The sequence below is a fragment of the Prionailurus viverrinus genome, chromosome X (genome assembly GCF_022837055.1).
Source record: "Prionailurus viverrinus isolate Anna chromosome X, UM_Priviv_1.0, whole genome shotgun sequence".
Taxonomy (NCBI): Eukaryota; Metazoa; Chordata; class Mammalia; order Carnivora; family Felidae; genus Prionailurus; species Prionailurus viverrinus.
In genome coordinates, this window is record NC_062579.1 from 3975022 (window position 1) to 4002105 (window position 27084).

At 51.7% G+C, this 27084-nt stretch overlaps 1 protein-coding gene across 2 annotated transcripts in view; it reads left to right on the forward strand.

The window, feature by feature from the left end:
• The first annotated feature begins 2238 nt into the window (after nt 1-2238).
• CLCN4 (chloride voltage-gated channel 4) overlaps nt 2239-27084 on the forward strand; it is a 63990-nt gene continuing 39144 nt past the window's right edge. For both annotated transcript variants that reach the window (XR_007149010.1, XM_047844406.1), the window contains exons 1-2: nt 2239-2383; nt 3507-3778. The gene's annotated coding sequence lies outside the window, so the exon portion shown is untranslated. The remainder of the gene's footprint in view (nt 2384-3506; nt 3779-27084) is intronic.

Here is a 27084-nt window from a genome sequence, read left to right on the forward strand (position 1 = left end):
ACCTTGATAAGTACTCTGTAGAATAGAGGTTTCTGATGACTTTAAGATCATAATACTGAAGTGGGTAAGAATTTCTAAAACTTCCATGGAAAAGTGATGAGTTCATAAAACCGACAAAAGATCGAGCTCAACAAGAATTAATTACAAGAGACCCAATGGATCCATGAAGATGACTATAATTTTTATGACTTCATTTAAAATATTGCTGGTTCTTTCATGTTTGGTTTTGCAGATTTAAAAGGATCCGGAAGAACATGATCAATCACTATTCTCGCTGCACTTACGTAAATAATCAGGCCGAGTTTATTAAAACTCCACTTAATTTGCAAAACAAATTGGTCTTGCCTCCGTGGTCTTGGATGGAAATGGAAATGATTACGGAGAGAAAATTATGTTTCGGTAACACACCCTGGTGGATATTAGATTCGAGTGCTGGTGATCGTCTTTGAGGCTTATTTTCTACCTGAGTAGATCCTGAGTTCCAGCTGGACTGGACTGGATCCTGAGTTCCAGCTTCCTCCAGTATTTGGCTGCCACTCTCTGGACCAGCATTTCCAATTTTCTCCCACTATTTTGACTTGGAATCACTGTGAACTTAAACCTGCCCCTTCTCCGAAGCCAGGCAGGCTGAAGCTGGACAACTTGATACGGGCTTCAGAAGGTGTGGACCATCTTTGTGCCTGTGGCCAGGTGGCCACCTCAGAACCACCCCCAGGGACATTCACACCACAAACGGGAAAGTCTGTCTGATTGCCTGACTGTCACTGCTTGCACTCTGTCTGAAGATACTTAGAATCCGACAGTTCGAAATCTTCTCAGCCGACTGCTCTCCCAATTTGGAAAACGGAACTTCTAATTTGCTTCAACTGTCGGTCTTTGTTTTTCTTTTGTTAACACAGAAATGCCTCTCATTAAATCACCTGATTGCCCACATCACCTAGCCGCCTAATTCAGGTGGAAGCCCAGGTGCGACACCGCCTCCTGAAATACAACATCAAGTTCATCCTGTCCTAAGAAATCACGAGGATATGTGTTTGCTAATACATCATGTTATGCCTATGTAAGGAAACGTTTTTTTGTAAATTGACTTAGTAAAGTAAAACCTGAATCTGATTATAACCCAGTTGATTTATTTGGTTGGTTAAACCTTGGCTCCTGGGTATCTCGGCTCTGGGGAATTTTTCAATCCTTGGCTATTGTTCTCCCTACAATCATCATATTGTATGCACTTGAAGCTTTTAAGTGCCTGTGGGCAGTCAGTCCCGTGCCACATGGTATCCAACAAGATCAGGCAACTGGAGGAAATCAGCAATAACCACGTGAATGAATGATGAAGATGGTGACTACAGGGCCCTCTGGCCTGATGACTCAATGGAAACAGAAATGTGTGATCCTCTGGACTGGCTACCAAGACCATGATCCTTTGGCCGGTCATACTCTCAGCCTGCTTCACGGATGACCAAAAGCGGGGGAATTGTTAAAATCAGAAACAAATGAAGACCAACCTTGAAGGGTCCCCGAGCAGACAGAACCGGTCCAGTCAGGCAGGCAAAGCCAAGTGGACCTGGTCACTTCTTGCTTGTGTCTCTGGAAAGGATAAGCAAAACGTGCACCGCTTCCCAAAGTTGCTATGACCGGTAACCACTGAAAATTATACCATTATAACTCACCACTGTGAAGCATGTTCTGGTTTGAGTGCTCCAGGGATTCGCTGGTTTTATTTCGGCTATTTTGAACCTTTGACAGAAGTCATCTCATTCTGTTGGAAACTGACACGGCCATTTTAGGCCTTTTCTGACCCGCCCCGTTGGCTGTAATGTGTCTTACACTTGAGCAATCCCCTCCGAAAGAGAAGGTGAAACTGACCTATTGGCAAAAAAAATCGCCCCACAATGAGGAAGGTGCCTTTGCTGTAATCGTTTCTGCCAAGCCGGAACACAGAGCATGTCATTTCAGACCGCACGAGGGCATTTTATAGACCCTCCCCACGTCCCCTCGATTCCTGGAACTCTGTCACAGCAGCCTGTGCAGGCCGGCTTCTCAGGGCAGAGCGTCCTGTGTCCCGGACGCGAGGTTCTCGCCGGCCGGGGACACACACCGAGGGTAGGAGGCGACAGAGCTTGGCATGGCGGGCCTCCAGACCGGAGAGGTGACCCAGCTGGCTGGGCCGGGCTGAGTGGCTGGGCCCAGCACGTGACCTCCGAGCCTGGCTCCGTGGGGGGTGGGGGTGGGGCCGCCCTGGGCGCCTGGGGCTGAAATCGACATTTGCCTCTGGCAGGAAAGTGAGCCTGTCAGACTCTGTCTCCGTTAGACCCTCCACCCACGGGAACGGGGGATTTCGGTAGCCTTTTAACTTTCTATCTCAGGAACCAGAAAGCCCAAGGTAAGAGTTACTGATCACCTAGAAAAACAAGCTTGCGAGGAGTGACCTAGAAAACCACACGGCCACATTTGTTGAGTTTTAAAATCCGGTGCTGAAAATAATAGATCGTTGTGAGGGGCAAGGGCCCCTGGTTGTTCCCAAATTACAGACTGACCTTCTGAACAGATATTTGGTTACTGTGGAGGGAATGGCCGTAAAAGGGCCCAGGTTAAATATAGAAGGACGTGAAACCTGCCGAATAAATAGCAAGTAGGTAACTCTCATCTGCTTGTAAAACAATGTTTCACATCTCTTGGGGGGGTGGGGGTGGGCAAGGGAATGTTAAAATTGGGATTTAAACTCTATTGAAAATAAACTAGTCTATATGAAGCTGGGATACATGTAAAACCGGTTCCTGCTTTTGTCCTTTCACATTTCAAAACCGTTTATATGGTTTGGCAGAAGAAAACTTGGTATGTTCACTGCTCAAGTTTGAAATATGCCCTTTCAAATTTACATGATCACTGTTGGGAATTTTCTAAGGCTTTCTAGGCAAGGCTGTTTTGAGTTGTGAATGAGAACTGTTGACATCGTGCATATTTTCTGTAATAGTAAGATGACTCACTTTCTGCAGAATGTGATAAAAATTAAAAAGCGTGAAATAGTGAGTTCTTGTGAATTCACTCCTTCATGTCTGAGAGATCAAATTCCTTGCCAGAAAATTTAAGAAAACACGGGTAGGTGGCATGAATATACGGTATCCTTGTTTTTTTTATTTGGCAAATCCACGTTAATATGGATTAGAATGTTATGCTAGTGACAGTAGACAAAAGCCTTACTCACCACTGCAATTAACGTAATATTCCAGGATGAATATGCTTCAAATTAAAGTATTTGAGGTATGACTTCAAACAGCGAACCTCAGTGCAAAGTATTTCCGTGCGCTTCGTATTTCAACTGCCCTTTTGATTTACACAAAATCGGTTTCTCCGTTGCATTTGATAAAGTCTCTTAAAACTCAAACACTAAGTTGTTCCCTGTCGTTACTAATCCCTGTACTGCTAACTCTTCTGAAATCCTATTACACGCTTGGAGCCTGTAATCATTCGGGTTCCTCCTCCTGTGTGCTGTTTGTTTCCCGTAGCCGGTGAAAGGCCAGGCAAGCTGCGCACGTCCAGCAAACTGCCCAGAGGGGAGGCCCCGGAGCGGAGCTTCCCGGTCCCCCGCTCCTCACCTCCGGGGACTTCCAGGTCTTCCTCGCCCCCCACCCTCTCCCCGCCTCGCCCCGAGGGCGTCACGTGGCGGCGTGGGACCCGCCTCCGGTGACGTCACCGCGCTCGCAGCCGTCGCGCTGAAGAAAGGATGCTCTAGGATGCTGTGCAGGTGGGCGGCCGGACGCGCCATGCGGCACTGCAGGTAAGGGACGCGCGGCGCCCACTCTGCAGGCGGAGCCCCGGCCTGCAGGCGTGCGGCCCGTCGGCGCCCCGGAAAGCGAAAGTGGGGTCTTGGGCCGCTGCGGCTGCTGCCTGCGCCAGGCGGGGGTGCGGCGGAGGCGGAGGGGGGGGGGTGTCGCAGGCCCACGCGTGACTCGGGTCTTGGCGTGCCCATCCGGGGAAGTGGGCAGGGGCCAGACGGGAAGACCGGGGCCTCTCGCTCAGGAGAGCGAAGAATCTGGAACCGTCAGCCTACGTGCATTATAGGGAGAGGAAGGGGCTCGTCCAAGATAACTGTCAACTGTTTTCCAGCTGCCATTGTGCTTCATAAATCATGACACATTGACTAATTCTCCTTACAGGGGTTTGTCCTCAGGATTTAGCCCGATTTCTTTTAAAGCAAGAGCCCCTTGGCTTTGAATGGAGCGGAAACTTCTTGGTTAGCAATTCAAAGAGCTAGATGTGCAATATAAATCGTTTTGCGGAATTTTGCAAGGTTCCAGCGTTGAAAGGGGACATGTCAGAAATGCATCCCCCCCCCCCGCCCCCGCCAGGTGTTTTCGGTAGATTAAAAAATAACGGTATCCAAGAAAACAAAACACAATAGAATAAATAAAATGAGCTGCAGCCTCCGAAGATAACTGCGGGCGTTAAGAGCGGATTAGCTGCATCTCTGAAGAACAAAGTGGATTTTGGAAGGGGGTGGGGGGTGGAGACAAATACCAAACCCCAAGAATTCCCAGTGTTCTTTTTAATCCCCCCCCCCCCCCCGTGCTGAATAATTAGCCTGCTGGAAGAAGGGGCTTGATGACTCAGCGGCAGATGGGGGGGGGGGTGTCAGGTGACTGTTCAATTCTAGCCAGACGGGGTGGGGGGGTGGAGGTGGGATTTTAATGGGCTCTCTTAAGCGTTCTGACCTGTTTACATTCCTTTCTCTGGTTACAGCCTGAGGCCAGGACATGGGTGGGCACCCTTAGGAGGAGAATGTGGCATTCCTTCCTGTAAAACCCCACTCCTCTGGAGGTCGGGGTGTCCGTAAGCTGTGTTGGAACTCACACCATGAATAATTTGATTCCCCGGCAACTGTCGAGGACAATGTTAAAAAGCAGTGCTATTTTAGTTGATAATTAAAGAGGGTTCTCTATTCTTTTCCCCTTGCTGTGGGCTTACTAGGATGTCAGGCAGCCCCAATAGCTTTGGCTCTAAGCAGGGGATTATATACTTCCTCTCTCTGCCTATTTTCTGACCAATTTTCAATTGATTTGCCCTGACTATTTATTTCAGAATAAGGCAAAGCTATAAAAACAAAGGATAATTCTCTTCCAACTTAGAACTTCATAAGTTTGCCACCCAGAAGACATTGGCGGGGGGGGGATGGAGATGTGTAAATGTTTAAATAAGAAAATGGGGGGTGGGGTGAAGTCAGCAAGGCTTCTCATTTGCTAAAATCAGACTAATGTTTCGGAGAAATTAATGCTGTGTCAGAAAACGAGCTGGCAAGATATTGGAACGTAGTCTCGCGTGTACTTCAGCCTAGAGATCCAAATATCAAAATCGTATCTCTGTCCACATCCACGTCTATATCTATATAAATATGCATACATTCATGTCTCTGTCTCTATCTCTGTAGCTATGTCTTTGCTACTGTAGTCTTTTTTTGAAATTTATGTTTAACTTTATAAGAAAATGCCAAACTATTTTCCGAGGTGGGTGTACCAGCAACGTAGGAGAATTTCCGTTAATCAGCCTCCTTGCCAGCACCTTGAGTTGTTTTTATTTTTTGTTTTTTAATTTTAGCCATGCTTGTAGGTATGTAGTGGTATCTCTTTGTGTTTATTTATTTGTGAATGAGTCTTATTGTATGTAAATGATTCCCTGCGGGCACCTTGGTATTACTAATTAAAAAAAAAATCTAGCTCTTCTGATAGGTAACAGTGATCTCTCCTTGTATTTTTTTCTTCTTTTTGATTTTTTCAAAGCATTTTTTTTTAACGTTTATTTTTGAGAGAGAGAGAGAGCGCGCTATCAAGCAGGGGAGGGGAGGGGCAGAGAGAGAGAGAGGGAGACACAGAATCCGAAGCAGGCTTCAGGCTCCGAGCTGTCAGCACAGAGCCCGATGCCGGGGCTGGAACTCACGAACGGCGAGAGCATGACCTGAGCCGAAGTGGGACGGCTTAACCGACTGAGCCACCCAGGCGCCCCCTTTTAAAATTTTTTAAAGAATTGACTTGTCTATTGTGTTTCCCCCTGCTAGAATATGAAGTCCATGAAGGCAGGGATTTGTGTCTGTGTTGTTCATTCCTTTATCTCTAGCTCTGGGCCTGATACAGGGCATATTTAGTTAGTGTTTAATAAATCAGTCAATGTTTAATAATTGAACAAGCCCCGAAGGCCTGGTGGGAGCCCCCTTGCTCACCCCAGAGGGGGTTAAGCCATCTGTGGTGCCCCTGCAGTTCTCACTGGTGCAGGAGTCCAGGATGAATTGGATTTGGCCGTGCATTGCAAGCTGAAATCATTATCAAGGAGACAGCTAGCAATTTTCATTACCTCGCTGGTAACTGATCTTTATTTGCCATTAATTATTTTCAAGTCCCTGGATCCAACCATGTCTGAAGCTTCAATTAAAAAAAAATTACTTCTCCCACCGCGTCCCCCTGCCTTTGGCAACCATCAATCTATTCTCTAGCTTCCCCCCCCCCCCATTGGATTCCGCATATAAGAGGGATCAGAAGGTATTTATCTTTCTGTTTGACTTACATTCTTTAGCATAATGCCCCTGGGGTCCATCCATGTTGCAAATGACAAGCTTTCATTCTTTACGGCTGAATAATATTCCGCTGTAAATATATCACACAATTTCTTTATCCATTTATCCATCGACAGACACTTAGGTTGCTTTCATGCTTTGGCTATTGTAAATGATGCTGCGGTGAACATAGGGGGGCAGATATTTTTTTGAGTTTGTGTTTTTTGTTTCCTTCAGATAAATACCCAGAAGTAGGATTGCTGGATCATATGGTAGTTCTATTTTTAGTGTTTTGAGGACCCTCCGTACTGTTTTCCATAGTGGGGGCACCACTGACATTCCCACCGACCGTGCGTGAGGGTTCCCTTTTCTCCACATCTTCGCCATCACTTGTTATTTCTTGTCCTTTTGTTAATAGCCATTTTAACAGGTGTGTGGTGTTACCTAGTTGTGGTTTTGATTTGCATTTCACTGATGATGAGTGATGTTGAGCGTCTTTTCGTGTGCCCGTTGGCCATCTGGATGTCTTCTTTGGAAAAATGTCTATTTCGATCTTCCGCCCATTTTTGGATCTGATTTTTTTTTTATTGTTGTTGTTGAGTTGTATTAGTTCTTTATATTTTTTGGATATTAGCCTTTTATCGGATATGTGATTTGCAAACGTTTTCTCCCATTCAGTAGGTTGCCTTTTCATTTTATAAATGAATCCTTTTGCTGTACAGACCTTTTTTTTTTTTAAAAAATTTTTTTTTTCAACGTTTATTTATTTTTGGGACAGAGAGAGACAGAGCATGAACGGCGGAGGGGCAGAGAGAGAGGGAGACACAGAATCGGAAACAGGCTCCAGGCTCTGAGCCATCAGTCCAGAGCCCGACGCGGGGCTCGAACTCACGGACCGCGAGATCGTGACCTGGCTGAAGTCGGACGCTTAACCAACTGCGCCACCCAGGCGCCCCTGTACAGACCTTTTTAACATGCTGTAGTCCCACTTAGTTATTTTTGCTTTAATTGCTTTTGCTTGTGTCAGATTCCAAAAAACATTGCCAAGACCTATGTCCAGGAGCTTACCACCTGTGTTTTCTTTTTTTTTTTTTAATTAAAAACATTTTTTTAATGTGTATTTATATTTGAAAGAGAGAGACAGTGCGCGAGTGGGGGAGGGGCAGAGAGAGAGGGAGACGCAGAATCCGAAGCAGGCTCCAGGCTCTGAGCTGTCAGCACAGAGCCGACATGGGGCTCGAACTCACGAACTGTGAGATCATGACCTGAGCCGAAGTCAGACGCTTAACCGACTGCACCACCCAGGCGCGCCCCCCCCCCCCCCACATGTGTTTTCTAATAGGAGTTTTATGGTGTCAGGTCTTATGTTCGAGTCTTTAATCTAGTTCGAGTTAATCTTTGTATCTGGTGTAATTTCCTATATGTGGCCTTTCGTTCAGGGTTTGGACACCCTGATGTGTTGTTGCAGTAATTCAGCAACTTCTTTATTGCAGCTTCCTTCATTTGGTTCAAGTTGGCTACAGGATTTAAGATCCTTGGGCCCTCCGCCTTCCTTCTCCCCCAGCCCAACCCTAGATAGAGCCGAATGGGTGATAGAGAAGTGACCTGAATTCTTCTGGCTTCCGGACCGTGGCACCTTGGGCACGTTACTTTGTGTCTTTGGGCCACAATTTTCTCTTCTTCAAAGTAACCAAGAAACGTAGATCTCAGGGTTCCTCTGCCTCAGCAGCGGTGACATTGGGGGCTGACTCAGTCTGTTGGGGGGGGCACCCGTGCCCTGTAGAATGCTCGGTCGCATCAAGGCCTCTGCTCACTAGCTGTCAGTAGCGCCTCCCCAAGTCGTGACGACCAGAATGTCTCTAGACGCTGCCACGTGTCCCCTGGGGTGGGCAGCGGTGCCCCTGGTTGAGAAGCACCGATTTGGATGATCTCTAAATGTTCTTCTGGCTCCGGTATTCTAGAATTCGTTTTCCTATGAGTCGTCTGGTGCTAAGCCCTCCGTCAGAGATCCAATTCCCTTTCGTCACGTCGTATATGTTGGGAAATACAACGAGAAGGCTTTTTTTTTACGTTGTGGGTTCCAGAAGGAGCTTCTGTCCGGAAGGGGAGGCCTGTTTGTGAGCGAGCTGTCGCCGGGAATCTAGCCGGGACGGGGAGGCTCCCTGCGCCCGCAGGCCCCACAGCCGCGACCCTTCCTCGTGGCGGCAGCGCGTGGCGCCATGGGAGGGTGGCAGGACGGTGGCGGTGTCTCGCCCACCGCGGAGTCCCCTCGGGGCACAGTGCTCAGGCGTGCCAAGCCTGGGGATCAGAGTGGTGCTGGGTCTGCCTTGTGGGGCCCACGGCACTTGCTGGTCCTGCCTCCTTGGCCCGGGGGGATCAGAGGGACGGCAGACGGTCAGCAGGCTGGGAGACGCCCAGGAGTCAGCATGCGGTGATGGCCTTGGTGGTGATGGCCATGGCGTTGCATCGTGTGCCCAGTGTGGTGGGGGTGGGGTGGGACGCTTAGAACGGCCTGCACTGTGCTGTTCCCCGTCCCCTTGCCATCGGCCTTCTCGCCGGTTCTTCCCGGCCCCCCAAAATTGGCGTCAGGCACTTTGGCCCGCAGGGAGAGAGGCGCTGCGTGGGGGTGACATTTTCCCTGCGGGCCCCTCTCGCCCCTGCGCTCCTCCCGCCGGCTTGGCACCCTCACTGGGCCTTCAGGCCCACCTCTGCGACAGGTCACAGCCCACAAGTCACAGCCGTGAAAGAAGTTGGAAATAGCAGGGTATTCGCCATCAAACGAAACTTAAGAGACCGAGTGACTGTCCCGGCGCCCTCTGCTGCCAGAGTGCCAGACTAGGTGCTTAGCAACAATAGCCGTTTATGTCCTGCAGCCCCGGAGGCTGGCGGTCCCAGACCAGAGTGCCCGCAGGGTCGGTTCCGGTGAGGGCCCTCTTCGGGGCTGCGGGGGCCACCTTCCTGCCCCCGCCCGTGGCAGGAGCCTGTGTAGCTCGCTGGGGTCTCTCCGTAGGGCACTGATCCCATCACGAGGCTCCTCCTTCAGGACCTGGTCCCCTCCCTACGGCCCCGTCTCCTGATGCCATCACATTGGGGGTTAGCTTTCAACATGTGAATTCTGGGGGGACGCATTCAGCCCATGACAATCACCAAATATAACTCGTGGCCCCCGTTTGGGCCCCGGCCCGAACAAACACCCATAATCGGCACCCAGGGACACCCGGGTTATGTTTATGTGAGTGGTCATTAGACGATATAAGGAAACTACCGTCAGTGTCACTAGATGTGATAATCTTGTGGTGTGGTAGGCACCTAGCGAAGCCACCCTGGGGTTCCCGACGCGAACAGTGAGGTGACGCGGGTTTGTTTCCCGCCGCCATGTTTTGGGGTCTTTGTTACACAGCTGTAGATAACCAACACACGTGTACGTAGAAGAGTCTTATTTTTTGGTGACGCGTGCTGAGGTATTTAGGGACGGAGTGTCACGATAGCAACAAGTTACTTAGCAATTTCTTTGAACCATTTTTGGAGGTCTCTTTAACGTACGGCTAGATACAAGACAGGTGAATTCTCATACCTGCTTCTACATTCAGTCCGTCGCAATATCACGCGTCATGTAGCCTCTGGAAAATTCTACTGTCTACTCACAAGAGAATGAGAATGGGAAAAGGCAGATAACAATGTAAGATTATTATAAAAATATTTTTGATAGCATGGATCCCTTAAAGTGTTTTGGGGACCCCAAGGTGTCCCCAGATCACCCTTTGAGAACCGCTGTTCTAGAAAATAATTGATGTGTAAATGATTCAGTTAAATGGGAAGAGAAAAAGGTGAGGCAAATTCGGCCAAATGGAAACACTGAATTTGCTGCTATTCATTGGACTCTTCTGGATAATGTTCTGTGTATTTGAAAATGTTCACAATAGGGGCACCTGGGTGGCTCAGTCGGTTGAGCATCCAACTCTTGATTTCGGCCCAGGTCATGATCCCAGGGTGGTGGGATCAAGCCCCGCATTAGGCTCCGTGCTCAGGGCAGAGCCTGCTTAAGGTTCTCTCTCTTTCTCCCTCTGCCCTTCTCCCCCTCTCTAAAATAAAAAGATAAAAAAAGGAAAATGTTCATAATAAAACATTTTTAACGAGATAGAAAAGAAACGTAGACTCTTGGGCATGTGGGGGGCTCTGACTGAGTGGGTCACGGGGTGAGGCCCGGCAGGAGCATTTTGGAGCTGGGCTCCGGGTGCCCCCGGTGGCCCTGAGGCCTGCTGGCCAGAGGTTCCCAGCCACCCCCCCTCCCGCCTCCACCCTCCTGCCCGATGGAGCCGAGCGCTGTTAGTTAGCGAGTGGTGAGGCTTATCTGTTTTCCCACTACCGATGGGCGCCCTTGGGGACAGTCTGTTCCACACACGCTGTCCCTCCTCCGCAAACCCTGCGTGCCTGCTGTGGGGAAGACCGCGTTATCAAACCGTTGCTTAACCGCCTTTTCAGTGGACGGCAGAGATAAAGTTTCCTTTCTAAGGGCAGGGGTGGTTTTCCTTCACAGACCGTCGGAAGTATTTTTGAATGGCTCGTCCACGTTACGGACGCACGGTAACTTTCCAGCAGGATCAAGGTTAGGCAGAGAACACCAAGTCTCCTTCGTATCCCCGTTCCCCTGGTTCCCCCCTTCCCCAGGAAGCCACCGATAACTTGCTGAAATGTGGTTTCTGAAAATGGCTGTTGCAAATGCACCCATCTACAGAGTGTTTTTCGTGCCTTTTTTTTTTTTAAGGTTTTTGCTTTTGTGGGATGTAATTTATACGGAGCAAAATGCATGGATTTTTAATCCGGTTGGTTTTGACAGAGACTGTTCCCCACACCTCCGGAGGGCCCTGTCTTGCCTTCCTTGAGCCAAACCCCGTGCCAGCGACAACCACTGTTCTGATTTCCATCAGCACTGTTTACTTTCGCGCGTTCTTGAACCGCATATACACGGACCCCTGTAACATGTACACTTTTCGTATCTGGCTGCAGAGAGGTTTCCATGAGACGCGAGCCTCGGTGTTCATTCGTGCCTTCTCTCTCCTGTTTACTTCCTTGCTCAGCCAATATTTGTTGGGTCCCTGCGATGTGTCCAGGCCCGGATTCTTCAACGTTGACACTGCGGCCGTTTGGACTGGACGACTCTCTGTGGGGGGCCGTCCTGTGCATCGTACGATGTTTAGCAGCCTCCCTGGCTTCTACCCACCAGATGCCAGTAGGAAGCACTACTGGCATTGTGACAGTTGTGACAGCCAAACTCCAGGCATTGCCAAACGTCCCCGGGTGGGCAGGAGTGCCCCTGGTTGAGACCTACCAGCCTGGGCAGTGAGACGCACTGTGGTGCCAAACAGACAAGGCTCATGCCCTGGTGGAACATTCGAGTTGAGGAAAGGGAAAGGAACCGTTTTATCGGTCGTGCGTTTAGTGAGGTACGGCAGGGGGCAAAGGATAGACGGTGATGGATTCAGAGTGCCAGTCGGGGGGTCACGAAGGCCTCTCTGAGGGCTAGCACGTGAACAGGGACCCACGTGAAATGAGGGAGAGCTATGTGAACCTGGAGGGCCTGAGTGTTCGGGGCTGAGGGAACAGCCAGTGCAAAGGGCCTGAGGCAAGGCACGGCCAGGTGCATTTGAAGAACCGCGAGGAGGTCGGTGGGTCCAGAGAAGAGCGACCCAGAGAACACGCGGTGGCGAAGGTGCGCCGACGGGTGGCGGGGGGCGGACCGTGCAGGGACTCGGCAGGGGCGGCGCCGGCCCCGAATTATTCTGAGCGTAAAGCTGCCGGCTGCTTTCAGGCCTGGGAGCGACGTGTGGTGGCTTGTGTTTGAAAGGGTGACCCTGGCTGCTGTGAGAAGAGTCTGAGGTGGCTGAGAGAGGAAGCGGGCTGGCCGGTGAGGAATGCGATGGCGGCCAGGACCTCAGGGACCTGGGTGGCCAGGTGAGCCGGAGCGCGCCTCTGGCTGACTTGGCGGCAGCGTGCTGGGAGCCACGCGGACTGCGCCGTCAAGTGTGAACGTGTAACAGCAGTTTGTGGAGACGGGCCCAGGAGGCCGCCCCGGGTCAGGGGCACGATTACCCTCGATGGGCAGCGGTGCACAGGGACAGCACGTGAGATGGCGCCTGCGGTCCACATATGATGCTAGAAAGGTCTCTTCCCGGCTGTCCGTGGTGGATGAAGTCCCCCGTGCCCTTGGGTCATGGTTTGGTGGCCATGATTCTTAGGGTCACGGTGACACCTGGACCTTGAGCCCGCCACACTGATCCTTGTCACTGGGTTTGTGAATTGGCTGCTCTCTGTGCCTGGAGGGCTAAGCCCCCGTGTCACATGCTGGCCGGCCCAGGTCACTCACGGCCCGCTGAGCCCTCCTCCGAGAGGCCATCCATTGTCACCCTATCCGAGCTCTCCCTGCCCCAGCCGGGTGTTGTCCACCGTCGCCGTGCTGTATTTCCTTCCCTGCAGCCAGGTTTCACACTGCGGTTCTGCTCGCTGAGGCACCTGCTGTTGGCCAGACCTCCGTGTCATTCAGAGCAGGGAGCCCGGTTTGAGCCCAGAGCTTCCCTGTCGGAGGTGACGGTAAGCCCTCCTGAAGTCACAGAAGGGGAGTCATGGAGGCCTGGGGGGACAGGCCCTCGAGCCTCCCAGGGTGGAGTCGGGCTCGCCCCCCTGGGCAGCAGCTCAGGTGCCTGGCAGGTGCGGGGCGTGGCTGGAGGGAGCACTTTTTACTGTGTCTCTGGGGGGCGGCCTGTGCTTACCTGCCCCTTGCTGCTTCGTTTCCCTTCTGGCTAAATGTGGAACTTTGTCTGTGGCTGTGGCCAAACATGAAGCCGTTTTTCTCCCTTCACTGTAACCCTTGGGGGCGCTGCTTGCTTTGGTGGGCTTTGTGGTGAATAGATAGGAGGGCTGACCTCCAAGATTACAGACGAGCTATTTTTCCTCTCAGCTTAGTCATGCCTTCCACAAGCACCCCTCTTGCCCAAAGCTTACTAACTGACCACACATCAGCCCTCATCTTTTTTTTTAATTAAAAAAAGGTTTTTAATGTTTATTTTTGACAGAGTGCGGGCGGGGGAGGGGAGAGAGAGAGGGAGACACAGAATCCGAAGCAGGCTCCAGGCTCTGAGCCATCAGCACAGAGCCCGATGCGGGGCTCGAACTCACAAACCACGAGATCATGTCCTGAGCTGAAGTCGGATGCTTAACCGACTGAGCCCCCCAGGCGCCCCTAAGGGAAACATATTTTTATTTATTTTTATTTAATTTTTTAAACATTTATTTATTATCAAGAGACAGAGAAAGAGTATGAGCGGGGGAGGGGCAGAGAGAGAGGGAGGCACAGAATCCAAAGCAGGCTCCAGGCTCTGAGCTGTCAGCACAGAGCCCGACGTGGGGTTCAAACCCGTGAACTGCAAGATCATGAACTGAGGCGAAGTCAGATGCTCAACCAACTGAACCACTCAGGCATCCCTCAGCCCTCATCTTGGTGACCCAGTTAGAGTACGCTTAAGCCACCCGGTGGCCTCGTCCTGAGAGCTCCAGGAGGGACACCTCAAGGCCGTGTTGGATGACTGCCTACATTTAACCTTTACAGAGTGGCCAGTCGTGAGTGTCCCTTTAAATTTTATTTACCTGTGTGTGTGTGTGTGTGTGTGTGTGTGTGTGTGCGGGGGGGGGGTGTACTGCACCTTAAGCGGTAAATGGATTGTCACGGAGGAAATGGCCAAGGGAAGGTCGGTCTGAAGAGGTCCCGGGAGCGGGGCGGGGGGAAGGGCAGGGAGAGACAGAGAGCTGTTTCCCACCAGCGTTGTTGAATTGTGTCCCTCAAAATTCATATGTTGAGGTACCACCGGGACCTCAGAATGCAACCTTATTTGGAGATAGGGTCTTTATAGAGGTAATCGAGTTAAAATGAGGTCATCAGGGTTGTTATAATCCGGTGTGACTGATGTCCTTCTAAGAGGAGGAAGGCACAGAGAGAAGGCAGTGTGAAGGGACGTGGGGAGAATGGCTGTCTACGAGCCAGGAAGAGGCTGGAACAGATTCTCCGTCAGTGCCCTCAGAAGGAACCAACCCTGCTGTCGTTTGGATCCCAGACTCGTGGTCCCCAGAACTGTGAGGCAATAGACGGCCGTTACTTGAGGCGGCCGGTCTGCGGTACTTGGTTGGGGCGGCCCTGGGGAGCTGGCATGGCACCGCTCTCAGAGGCCGGAGGGTCGCCCAGCCTGCCTTTATCGAAGCTCCACGCAAGCTTTCCGCACAGTTTAGGAGGGAAGAGGCGGGCAGCGCCCTGTCAGCCGAAGCGGCGGCCCTCGGGTCCCTAGAGGACCCAGGCCTGCAAGGCTGTTGCGGAAGAAGGGCCCTCGGGGCCTGGGCTCGAATCTGGCTCCTCGCTTACCTTCTGTGAGACTCGAACCTGTGACCTGACCTCTCCTCTGCCTCCGTTTGCTCATCTGTAGCGTGGGCCCGAGGGTGACGGTATTTAATTCGGAGACTGTCAAGGGCTCTAGCGACCGAATGCGTGTGACGTGCTTAAAATAGCGCCTGGCACACGGAGTCCTGGAAAAAGTTGTTACTGTGAGAAGGAGTCTCCGGGGAGGTTCGAGTCCCTTGGCCCTTGGCACCAGGGGCGCAGAGACTCCTGCCTCTCCTCCCTCCCCCTAGCGGTGGGGATGTGAGAACACCGAGTCTGTTGTGTCACTCGAGGCCACGTGCAGTCGGCCTCGTCCCCTCTCCGACACGCAGGCTGTGTTTCCCACCGTGACGGAGAGCTGTGTGGCCCCGGGGCCATAGGAGGCGTGTCACGGAGGGAGGGTCACGGTCCCACGTTGGCTGTCCGGTCCTGCGGAAGCGAGGCTGTAAGCGAAGGAGCACGGAGCACTGGGAGCTGGGAGGCCGGCCAAGAAGGAAGGCGGAAGAAGGAGGCCGCCGCGGCCCTCCCCTGTCTCTGTTGGCTCCGGGCAAAGTTTAATCTTCGAGTGCCTTTCCGCCTGTCCTTTGGCTCTGGGCTTCCCTCTTTTGGGGACGCTCATTGGCCCCGTGGCCCTCGGCTGGCCCCTTGCGCCACGACCACCGGGGGCTCCTCTCACTGTCAGCGCCTCTGGGGAACCCGTCTCGGGATCTGGAGGACTGGCTGGAAGGAGGGAATGCATCCCGGCCCCTCACCATCCTAAAGGTGTCTACGTTTTAAAAAGGGAGAGTCCGTCGTCTCAAACGGATTTGACATCGGTGGGGTTTCGGGCCGTGGCTGGCGCGGGAGCCGGCCTCCACGGTGGCCCCGGCGGTCCTGCCTCCCGGTGCCCGGGCCCGCGTGCGGTGTCCTCCCACGCTGGCCACCCAGGGCCCACCTGTGCCACCAGTAGGGTGCCGTGCCAGTGACGCCATGGCTCTTCCGAGGCTAGGTCCCAAGACACTCTACTGCCTCCGCCTGTTCCCTCGGATCGCCTGCTTTAGAGGGAGGCAGCCGCCAGGTCCCGTGGAGCCGCAGGACGGCGACCTGAGGCCTGCCGCCCACAGCCCGCCCCAACTGCTACCCGTGTCCGGGAGCCAACTCGGAGGCGGGTCCTCCTGCCCCCATCGAGCCTTCAGATGACCGCAGCCGTAGCGGACCGCTTGACCACAACCTCCCGAGAGACCTCGAGCCGGAAACACCCAGACGAGCTGCTCGCGAGTTCCTGACCCACAGAAGCTGTAAAATCATACGTGTTTAGCGTTTTTAGCTGCTGAGTCCCGGGGTAATGTGTTGTGTGGCATTGGACAGCGAGTACAGTGGTGAGGACCCAAACTTTCGTGGTGGGGGAGGCCTGGCGCCGGCTGCCCCTTGGGTCTGCTCCCCACGCGGGCACTGCCTCCCTCTTGACCCTTCTGAAGCTCCACTTTTCTCCACCTGCTCCATGTTTGCTCACGGTGTGGCCCCCCCTCCTTCTCTAGCCCCCACCTCTCTCTCTCTCTCTCTCTCTCTCTCTCTCTCTCTCTCTTTCTTGCCGAGGGGAGAGGCGCTTCGTGCAAGGTTTATAGGTGCATTCACGGTAAGTTAGGGCATACTGATGACGACTTCGAGTGTGTCGGTTTTTAGTACATGGACAGCTGCCTGTATCTTTTCACAATGTATTTCCCTATATTCATCTTCAGAGTCTGGACACTTTGGTACAATAAACCCCCAATGCCAGTCGGGTTGGATGTCTGGCTGTCGTGTTGAGAACCCAGCATTTGCCAGTGTAGGTTGTAATTTGCTTTTTTTTTTAAAGGTTTTGTTTGTTTATTTTGAGACAGAGGGAGGGAGGGAGAGAAAACGAGCAGGGGAGGGGCAGAGAGAGAATCCCAAGCAGGCTCCGCACTGTCAGCACAGAGCTGGGTGCGGGGCTCGAACTCATGAACCGTGAGATCGTGACCTGAGCCAGAATCGAGAGTCAGACGCTCAACCGACTGAGCCCCCCAGGCGCCCCGTAGGATATCACTTTCTGTGCCAGCATCTCCCCTCTTCCTCTCGCGACGGTGGAACGTATGCTGACCTGTAACGCCGCGTGGAGCCTGTGTCCTGTGCCCACCGCGCGGCGGGTCTGCCAGCCCCGGTGCCTTGGTTTTGTCCGAGGGTTCAGACTTTCCACCTGAATTACTTCGGTGGGAGGTCATTTTTGCAAGAGGTGATGTGACAGGTATTTCGAAGATGCAGGATATCACAGGCTCTTTAGGGAGGTGTTGTAGCCTACAGAAGTCTAACTTTTGTAAAGTTAGAGGCCGTGAGATGTAATTCTAGCTGATGGCTGTTTTGGATTGCTCTTCAGTAAGGCTTTTACTGAAATACGTGTGCGGAAAAGTGTGTAAAGCAGAAGTGTGCAGCTTGCTGATTTTTCACCAAGTGACCACACCCGGATAACCAGGGCTTAGATTAACCGGAACGTGACCAGTCCCCAGAAGCCACCTGCGGGGTCCCCTTCTAGGGACTCCCCAGCCCCAGGGTACCTGCTCCGACAGATGCATTTTGCTGGTTTGGAACTCTCTATCAGCGGACTCGCGTATTCCTTCGTGTCCGGCTTGACGTTGGGTTTGCGAGCTTCAGCCTGGTCAGTGTGAGTAGTGGCACGTCGTTCGTGGTCACGGCTGTGTGTGGTTGAAGGGTTTGCTCTGTACACGTGTGTCTGTTTTCTTTTACTGCTCTCAGGGTATCCTCCTTTCCGCTGGTGTTAACAACTTGACTTTGCTACGCCTTGCTGTGGTCCGCTTTGTTTACGGACTTATTTACTCTTGTGCCAGGGTTTGCGGGCCTGGGGTCCCGTATCTGGGATCGAGTCTAATAGCTCGAATCCCTACAGTAAGTGTGCGGGGCAACTAATCAAACTTTATTTCAGGAAACTTCTCGAGAGAGTTTGAAGCGAGTTTTAAACCAATTTCCCTCTCACCTCCTCCACTTGGGTAAGAATGGCGAAGAAGGTTCGCCTAAAGGAACTGTCAGCTTGTGGTGCTTTCGGCCGCCGCGTTGGGTTCCGAGTCCACTCCCGTGGTCCCCGGGGACACAGGCCCGCGGTTGAGTATCAGCCAGGATGCTTGGCAGCCGCACTGTCGTCTATGTATTTCTCAGCTCAGCTGTTTCCATGGGTGAAATGTAATGAAGGAAAATCAACATGAATCGAGCAGTTAAAAGGAAACCCCCCAAACCTAGCAGGGAAGGTGGTGTCACACAAGTGTGGGACGGGGCGTGAACCAGATGATATGTAGCCAGAGAAAGGTGTTAAAACCACTCACATTTTACATGGGTAGCGACTTCAGTCTGGTTTATATTATTCTTTTTGTCCTGAGTGTGTGCACGGATAAGGTATCTTTCTTGTGTGTATTTTTCAGTATGTCTACGCAGTGATGTCCAAAGCATCGAGCTGAGTGCTGGATAGAGGTCTTTTTTTTTTTTTTTAAATCTATAGATGGATTACAATATTAGTAATGCGCTTGTAGAATGGAGATAGTGTATGCGGTCGGCTAAGCTTTTTAGGTTTAGTGGGTAATATTACTGTATGGCAGGGCCCAGCAAACACTTCCTCAAAAGTCCAGATGGTAAATAAAGGTGAGGAACCGACCTCAAGGAACTCCCAATCTGATACGGAAGGAAGCAAGCTTGCAAGTAATTATTCTAACAAAACGCAGTTTGTAAATAAGGTCGATGTTAAAAATATTGGTGATGAAAATACAGTGGGAAGGATACAGGGCATGGGAGAGAGTGGGAAACAGGAGGGGACAAAAAATGAAGGGGCCAGTGGTTCCCCAAGTACAGTCCACGAGCCAGTATCATCAGTCGGCCTCCCTGGGAGCTTGTTAGAAATGCAGGTCCCTGGGCCGCACCCCGGAGCTGCTAAAGCTGAAAGTCCGGGCGTGGGACCTGGATCCAGCGTGCTGGGAGTGCTGACGCACACTGGAATTTGTGTGTATCCCATCTAGGCAGTGATCGGCCACCAGCGTCCCGTCGAAGGGCGTAGGACAGGCCATTTGGGTGCTCAGGCTGTCCCAGAATTGCTAGAGGCCTCGGGACGGCTTGGACCCTTGTGTTGACGGGCTGTTAATCTGTTTTACTTTGCCCGTTAGCATAATGTGTCCAGTTTTTCTTTTATGGATCATGCTTTTGTGTCCCTGCTGATAAGTCTTCGCTTAGCCCCACGTCATGAAGGCATTGCCCTTTGGTGCGGGGCCATAAGAACACCCCTTGTGGGTTTTACATAGGCAAAGGCATCGGTGGCCGACGAAGCAGAAAACGCCATGCTGTCTTCATCTGTGTTCTCCCAGAGGTGGACCCTGGGACCAGGAGCCCGGTGCGGGGTCCTTTGGGAGGGGCGTGGGCAAGCGTGGCTGTGAAAGAAGGCAGCCATCAGAGGCTGGGCTGGAGGTGCGGGTCACCCAGTGGGCGACTGGAGGCTACCTCTGTGCTCTGGGCGCTGTAGGAACCGGAGCTTTGTGTGTCACCGGTCCCCGAGATCATCTCTGGGTTCAACCAGGGGTATTCACAGGACAGTCTATGGTTGTTTTCATGGCTGTGCTTGATTATAGCCGGGGAGGGGGGGCTGTAGGGCAAAATCAGCAAAGGGGAAAGGCCCGGTCGTTAGAGCCTCAGTGCTGGGGGTTTCACTGGAGGCTGCTTCCGCCGGCACCCTCTGTCTAGCTCGCTGTCAAAATTCCAGACCTTTAGAGGGAAAGCGGGAGTGTGGCACAAATGACATTATTTGGACAGCCAGTGTACACACAGTGAGCCATTCTTACCACTTCGGGGATGGTGGGAACCCTCTTGAAGTCCAAGTTCCCAGATGCAGGCCTTCCCAAGGAGAGCAGTGTCGGGCCTGCAGTGGCAAATCTTTTCTGTACAGGTGCAAAACACATGCCTTGAAGTGATTCCGTTCGCGGGGTGAGGGGGTGGGGGTGTTTCTACACCAGCTCCTGAGAGCCCTCAGGTCCTACCTGCTCCCAGTAATGCACCTCGGGCGTGCCGTGGCTCCAGGGCCACTTTCGGGGGGTCGTGAAACAGGGATCTCGGGCACGGAGATACTGTCGGAAATCAGCCGCAGCTTATCGGAAGGGTTTGAGGGGTACGGGTAGCATCGGATGCAGTCGTTCTTCTAGAAACTGGGTGAGGACAGCAAAGCCTGTGCAGGGCAGTTCACGTGCCTGTGGTCATGCAGTGGTTTTACAACTGTGGGGGAAGCGACCAAAGGCCGGTCTTCCCTAGAACTTCCTTGGGGTGTGGCAGGAACCCGACGCGGGGCTCGAAACCATGAGCCGTGAGTTCGTGACCTGAGCTGAAGTCCGGCGCTTAACCGACTGAGCCCAAGGCGTCTGGAATCTTGAAGCATCAGAGTAGCTAATTAATTGCAGAAACTCTTCTGATTGTAGGATATTATAGAAACCTCAGTGTGTGTGTGTGTGTGTGTGTGTGTGTGTGTTAGAAACTACCTTTTCAATTTTCCCAAAGCTTCCAGGTCGAAATGTTGCTAGTGAGGTCCTTTAGTTGCATTTTTAGGGTCTAGTCCATTCATCAATTGATGGACCTTTGGGTGGTTTTCACTTTTTGGCTGGTGGGAATAATGCTGTGGTGAGCATTTGTGTGTTTGTGGACGTGTTTGCAGTTCCCTCCCATATAAGCCTGGGAGTGGAATTGCTGGGTCGTGTGGTGAGTCTGTGTTTGACCTTTTGAGGTGCTGCGAGACTGAAACCACTTTTCTTAACTGAACTTTTTATGGAAGTAAACATCTATCTATAAGAATGCAAAAAGTGTAAGTGTGCACCTCCACGAATTTTTGCAAAGGGAACTCAACTACGTAACCAGCAGCCAACTCGAGGAACAGAATGTGACTGGTCCCCGGAAACCTTCTGTGACTTCTTCCAGGCCCCACCCCTACCCCTAAAGGTATCTGCTATCCATACTCTCACCACAGATTAGTGTTGCTGGTTTTGAACTTTATATACATTTTTTAAATGTTTATATTTTGAGATATATTTATATATATATATATAATCTGAAGCAGGCTCTAGGCTCCAAGCTGTCAGCACAGAGCCCAATGCGGGGCTTGAACCCACAAACCGGGAGATTGTGACCTGAGCTGAAGTTGGATGCTTAACCGACTGAGCCACCCAGGCACCCCAGCAAACTTTTTCTATTAAGGGCCAGATAGTGAATATTTGAAGCTTCGGGGGCCGTGTGGCCTCTGTCAGAACTACTCAGCTCTGCCCTTGCCACATGAAAACAGCACGAGACAATACACAAATTAACAACTGGGGCTGTGTTTCAATAACGCTTACTTTGTGGACACCGAAACTGTATTTCTTACAATCTTCGTTTGTCACATAATATCATTCTTTTGTGTTTTGATGATTAAAAAAGTGTAAAAGCCATGCTTAGCTGGTGAGCCGTGCAAAAGCAGGTGGTGAGCTGGACTTGGGCCACGGGATGCTGCATTTTGCCAACGCCTGTTCTGTAGTGTTCGATTGTGGGACTAAGCCCTGATACATTTTTCTCCTCTACTTGGACGGGCGTCTGGGTGCTTTCCCACTTGGAGCCGTTATGCGTGGTGCTGCTGTCATGTTTTACATCCACACGTAAGACGAGGTTGAAGACCGTAAGTTCTTTCCCAGATCAGACCACGTTGCCTTATTTGCCGACTTCCCTATTAGCGAATTCCCAGATGACTTGGGCAGATGGAACGGAGACTCGTAACTCAGATTAAGAGGTGAAAACCCTCCAAGCAGCAAGGAAGGCTGGTCCCCACGGGGGTGAGTACCCGAAGATTCCTCCCGCAGTGTGGACGCGCTAGAAACTGCCGCTGAAACCTCCCAGGCTCATGAGCCTTTCCGGCAGGCTGTCCTTGCCACCTTTCTCCTTTCCGTCCCCTTGTAGCGACTGAGCTGACATTCAGGGGTTAGCAAATGTTTCCTATGAAGGGCCAGTGGGGAAGTGTTTTCAGCTCTGCGGGCCTTACCGTCTCTGTCGCAGCTGCTGCACTCGGCTGCGGTAGGGCGAAGCAGCCCCAGACGGTGGGTAAAGGAAGGCGTGCGGCCATGTGCCCTTAACACTTTATTTACAGAAACAGGCGGTGGGCTGGATTTGGCCTGCGGGCTGTGGTTTGCCAGCCCCTGCTTTGTGCCCCGAGCGTTCCTGGGCCCGAGCTAGCTCCCAGACCCCTGTCCGAGGTACCGGAGCTACCAGCCGACCTTTACCTACCAACGGGAGTCAGCAAAGAAAGCATCGTGATCCACTGGGAGAAGGACAGAGATAAGTAGGCGACCGAAATGCCCGTCAGCGGATGAATGGGCGAAGGCGACGTGATGCGTACCTACAGTGGCGTTTGAAAAGGAGCCCTCCCGTGCGCAGCCACACGGATGAAATAAGCCAGTCACAGAAAGACAAATACCGCATCGTTTCATTTACAGGGAGTCAGACTCACAGAAGCAGAACGTAGCAGTGGTTGTCAGGGGCTGGGGGGGAGCCGATATGGGGGGGTTTGTGTATAAAGTTTCAGTTACGGAAGACGAAAAATATCTAGAGATCTGCTATACAACATTCTGCACAATAATGTGCTGTACGCTTAAGATTTGTTAAGAGGGTGGCTCTTGTGTTGTTACTGTTTTAACCGTCATTTAAAAAAAAAAACAAGAAAAACCGAGCATGCTTTTGGGTTGCCAAGGAGGAAGCCCTCAAATCCCTCTGGGGACATTAGTGCACGTTGCCCAGAGACAGTGAAACAGAACAGGATTCTGGAGGGTGAATAGAAGCTTTCCAGTCAGAGGGCAGGAAAGCTGTTCAAGGTAGAGGAAACGGACGTTCAAATGTATGGGTTTCTGCGTGACGTTTTTGGTCAGACATGCTGATGATCCTTATTAGCCTAGGATGGGGTGTTCTATGTTCAGTCAGGCCTTGGTTATACCTGGGTCAGAACCCGTCATTCTTTATCTTGATCTGGGTGATTTCCTGCCTTCATTCACCTTGGAGAAACCGTTTTGTTATTGCCGACACCCAACTATGCAAAGTGCGGGTTTCCTTAACATTTTACAGATCCCTGTTTTGAGGGTGAGCCGACCCATCCAGAGCTGTGTTCGACATCGACGTGCTAAGTTACGTCACCGAGAGTGTCACAGTTAACACATGCTTGTGTTCGTCGGGCCCTGGGTGAAGTGAGTTTTACTGGACACGGTCCGTTGTTGTCATCTGCTGTCGAACACTTTGACCCTAGCCCCTTGGAGTCGTCCTACTGGAAGACCAAACCTAGATACCTTCTTGCCTTAAAGGACTGCATAAAAGATCTGGGTGCCCCATGTGTCTTCCAGAGCCCCTTTGTAGGTAAACCGGGTCGCGTGGGAGAGATGTTACTTTGTCAGGCCGCGGATGCCTCCAGCTGGAGGCGTTTTATCAGCCGGTCCTCATCCCGTCCCGTCCCCGGGGCTGGTCTGCCATGCCACAGCTCGCTTATCTGCCTCGTTCCTCCTCTCCCTCGAGCCCAAGTAACAATGTGAAACACTGTTAGGACGCCGCCACGTGACAGGCTCTTCAAAAAACCCGGTGGCTTGGAACAATAACCGTTTATGCTTCTCACAGTCTGTGGGTGGGCTGGGTGATTTGATTGGGCTAAACTCAGCTGATCTTGGCTGGGCTCGCTCATCGATCTGTGCCTGGCTGGGCCTCGGTGACCTAGGACGGCCTCAGCCAAGATGACCCAGCTCTCCATTCCGTGCGGTCTCTCAGCTTCCAGCATTCTAGCCTAGGCTCCTTCCCATGACAGAGGTGGAGGTCAAAAAAAAAAAAAAAAAAAGCAGAAGCTTCATCACCTCTTGGGATCTAGACTGAACACATGTGCATGCTGTCACTTCTGCCACATGTCACAAGGCCGGTGCAGAGTCACTGGGTGGAGAGATGGACTCCACGTCTTAACAAAGAGGACCTGTGAAGTCCCCTTGAAAATGTGGTAGGTACACGGAGGGGTAGAGAATATGACCTTTTTTGCAGTCAGCCCACTGCGTAGATCAGGGATCAGCAAACGCTTTCTGTACGCGGCCGAAATACTGAACATTCTAGGCTTTGTGGGCCATACTGTCTTTGCCATGACCGCTCAGCTCTCGTAATGTGAAAACAGCCATAGACCCTACCTAAACGACTGGGCACGGCTGTGTTCCAGCTGCAGTGTGCTGAGCCCTGACCTGGATGATCCAGACCAAGTAGGAATCTCAGATCCAGGTTCCAGGATGAACTTACGGAGGTTAAGTTTATTTCTCAGCAAGTCCTTAGAGTTCGCTTCTAGTTGCTCTCATGTTTGGCTGGACTCTCATTCCTTACCCATCCATGTCTCCCACCTGGATGCCCTCTTCTCACCCTCCCCCGGACCCTCCTGTCTTGCCTAATAATCCCAGTGTCAGAAGTGACCTCACCACCTCCTTCTGGGCTCCCACAGAAGACCCCAACTAGATCCCGTTTATTTTCCTTTACCGGTTATGTGTCTAATTGTCACCACCCTGACCTACTCCATCAGAATTTAAAGGTGGTGACTGTTCTCAAGAGTGACTTTTTGATTCAACCCTGATTGCCTGGAGTTGTTGCTTGACTACAGATTTGGTTCAGCTTCAGGGAACACGAAGTCCCTTTTTAATAGAATGTTCGAGTCTCTGCTCTCTTATTTTTCCCATCAGAGATTTTCTTTGCCACATATAATACAAAGCTGTTACCACCTTGTTTTTGTAGAAATGAAAATGAGATCTTTGCTTTCTAATTTCACTCCTTCCTCTTTATTATTGGTTGCTACTGACTTATGCAACATGATTCTTCCCTGGGTACCCATCAGCGGGTATAGTTTTCAGCTTGGCATAGCTCAGACCTCAAACTTTTAAAGTTTTAAAGCAGCCGAGTTGCACAGACGGTCAATAAATCACTCACTATTGCTACTTTATTGCTCGTAAGGTGATTACCCCACTTTGCCCATAGCGACTTTTCCATTTGATTAAAACGCAGTTAGTTTCATCAGGTCGTGGTTGAGTCCTCCAGATATAAAAAGACATAGAGCAATGAGAGACGCCTATGCTCAAATATTTTTATAACTACCCTTTGCCTCTTTAACCATCTACTCCAGCACTTTTGTGGTCCTCGCCCTATAATTCAAATTTCCATGCTCTTCGCCAAAGTAATTTTTATTTAGTGCGTATTCCAACCTCTCGTCTTTGTAGGAGCGTATTATTTTTTCTGCTAACTGGTGGGGAGCATTGGTCCTGCGGCAAAGCATTCCCTACATCTCAAATGAGCTCCTACGTGATCTGCAAATCAGGCTCTGATGGTGGTATAACGTGGAAGGTGTCTTGGGGGCCAGGATAGTGGGAGTGGAATTGTTATCTTAGGCAGGAAGACGAGAAACTCTCCGCCCGGCTACCGTTCTGGCAGCCCGAACCCTTTTGACTGTATTTTAAGAAAAATTAAAAGTGAGTGCCTGTATCCAGAGCTTCTGTGCCCAGGGGGCGTGCGGCCAGCCTGGCCCGGCTCTTGGCCTTTCTTAGTCTGTTTGGGCTGCTGTGATCAAGTCTCACAGACTGGGGGGCTTACAGACAATCGACACTTAGGTCTCGCAGTTCTGGAGGCTGGAAGTCTGACGCCGGGGGGCCAGCCCGGTGGGGTGAGTGAGGGCCCCTTTCCCAGTGAGGACTCCTCATTGTGTTCTCACACGGTGGAAGGGGTGAGGGAGCTCTCCGGGGTCTCTTGTATATATGTATGTATTTATTATCTATTATTTTTTTTTAAGTTTATGTATTTATTTTGAGAGAGAGAGACAGCACGGGTGGGGAAGTGGCAGAGAGGGAGAGAGAATCCGAAGCAGGCTCTACGTGGGCAGCACAGAGCCCGACGCGGGGCTCGAACTCGTGAAACCGAGAGATCATGACCTGAGCCGAAAGCAAGAGTCAGACGCTTAACCGCCTGAGCCACCTGGGTGCCCCTGGGGTCTCTTGTAAAAGGGCACTAATCCCATTCGTGATGGCTTTGTGCCCCTGACCTAATCACCTCCCCAAGGCCCCACCTCCTAACAGCATCACCTTGGGGGTTACGACGTCAACATGTGAATTTTGGGGGGGGACACAAACATTCAGACCGTAGCATGGGTCACGTGGCAGGTCGTCGTCTTCCCTTGTCGGTCTCCGTGGGACCCCCCCCCCCCCCCGGGCCACCGCCCTCTGCAGCTCACCCTGGCTTCCTGGCATGCTCGCCAGCATGCCACATCTGTAGTGACGACCACAGTGGCTGCCTGCCTGCGTGGTCTCCTCCATCTCACGAGAGGACCGGTCACTGGTTTGGTTCCAGGGATTCGATTGTGAGCGGCGCGCCTCCGCCCTGCTTCCCCTCCAGTGCTCTCGTTTGGATGGCTCCCTCGCTTCCGCAGTACTTGAGGTTTTCCAGAAATGCGGGTGGCCGATCCTCGTGATTTGCGGGTCTGCGTCTGCGCTTCTGCCTACTCGCTAAAACGTACCTGTAAGCCTTGCCCCCCAGCCCCCGCGCGTGCCTCTGTCCCGGTTATTCACGGACGTGTGCGTGTGCAGAGTGGCGAAAAGTCTGAGTCCCCAGAGAGGCGCGTTCCCAGCCCCTCCGTCTGATTTCAGCTCCCAGACTAGAAACGAGTGTCCTTTGCCCGGACTGTTTCGTGCCAGGGTTTTCACATTTTTGTGCTCTTATTATGGGTAATTGTGCTGTTGGCAATGGCCCCGAGATGCAGTGCTCCTGGTGTTTCCATTTGGAAGAAGGCTGCAGCGTGCCTTGTGGAGAAAAGACATTTGTCACACACGCTTCGTCCAGGCACGACTTGTCGCGCTGTCAGCCGCGACTTCAGTGTTAATGAATCAGCAACATCTATTCGGCAAGATATCCTTAAACAGGAACACAGAAAACAAGGTTGTAGATTGACCCGTTCACAAAAATGCGACCTCGTTTGCAAAGATGATGCTTGCGGGAGCCTAACCCCACCTAACGCTTTGGGACGTTGCCTCCGTGCTCACCAGTTTGGAGTTCATGGTGCCTTTACAGAACATAACGACCGCGCGTG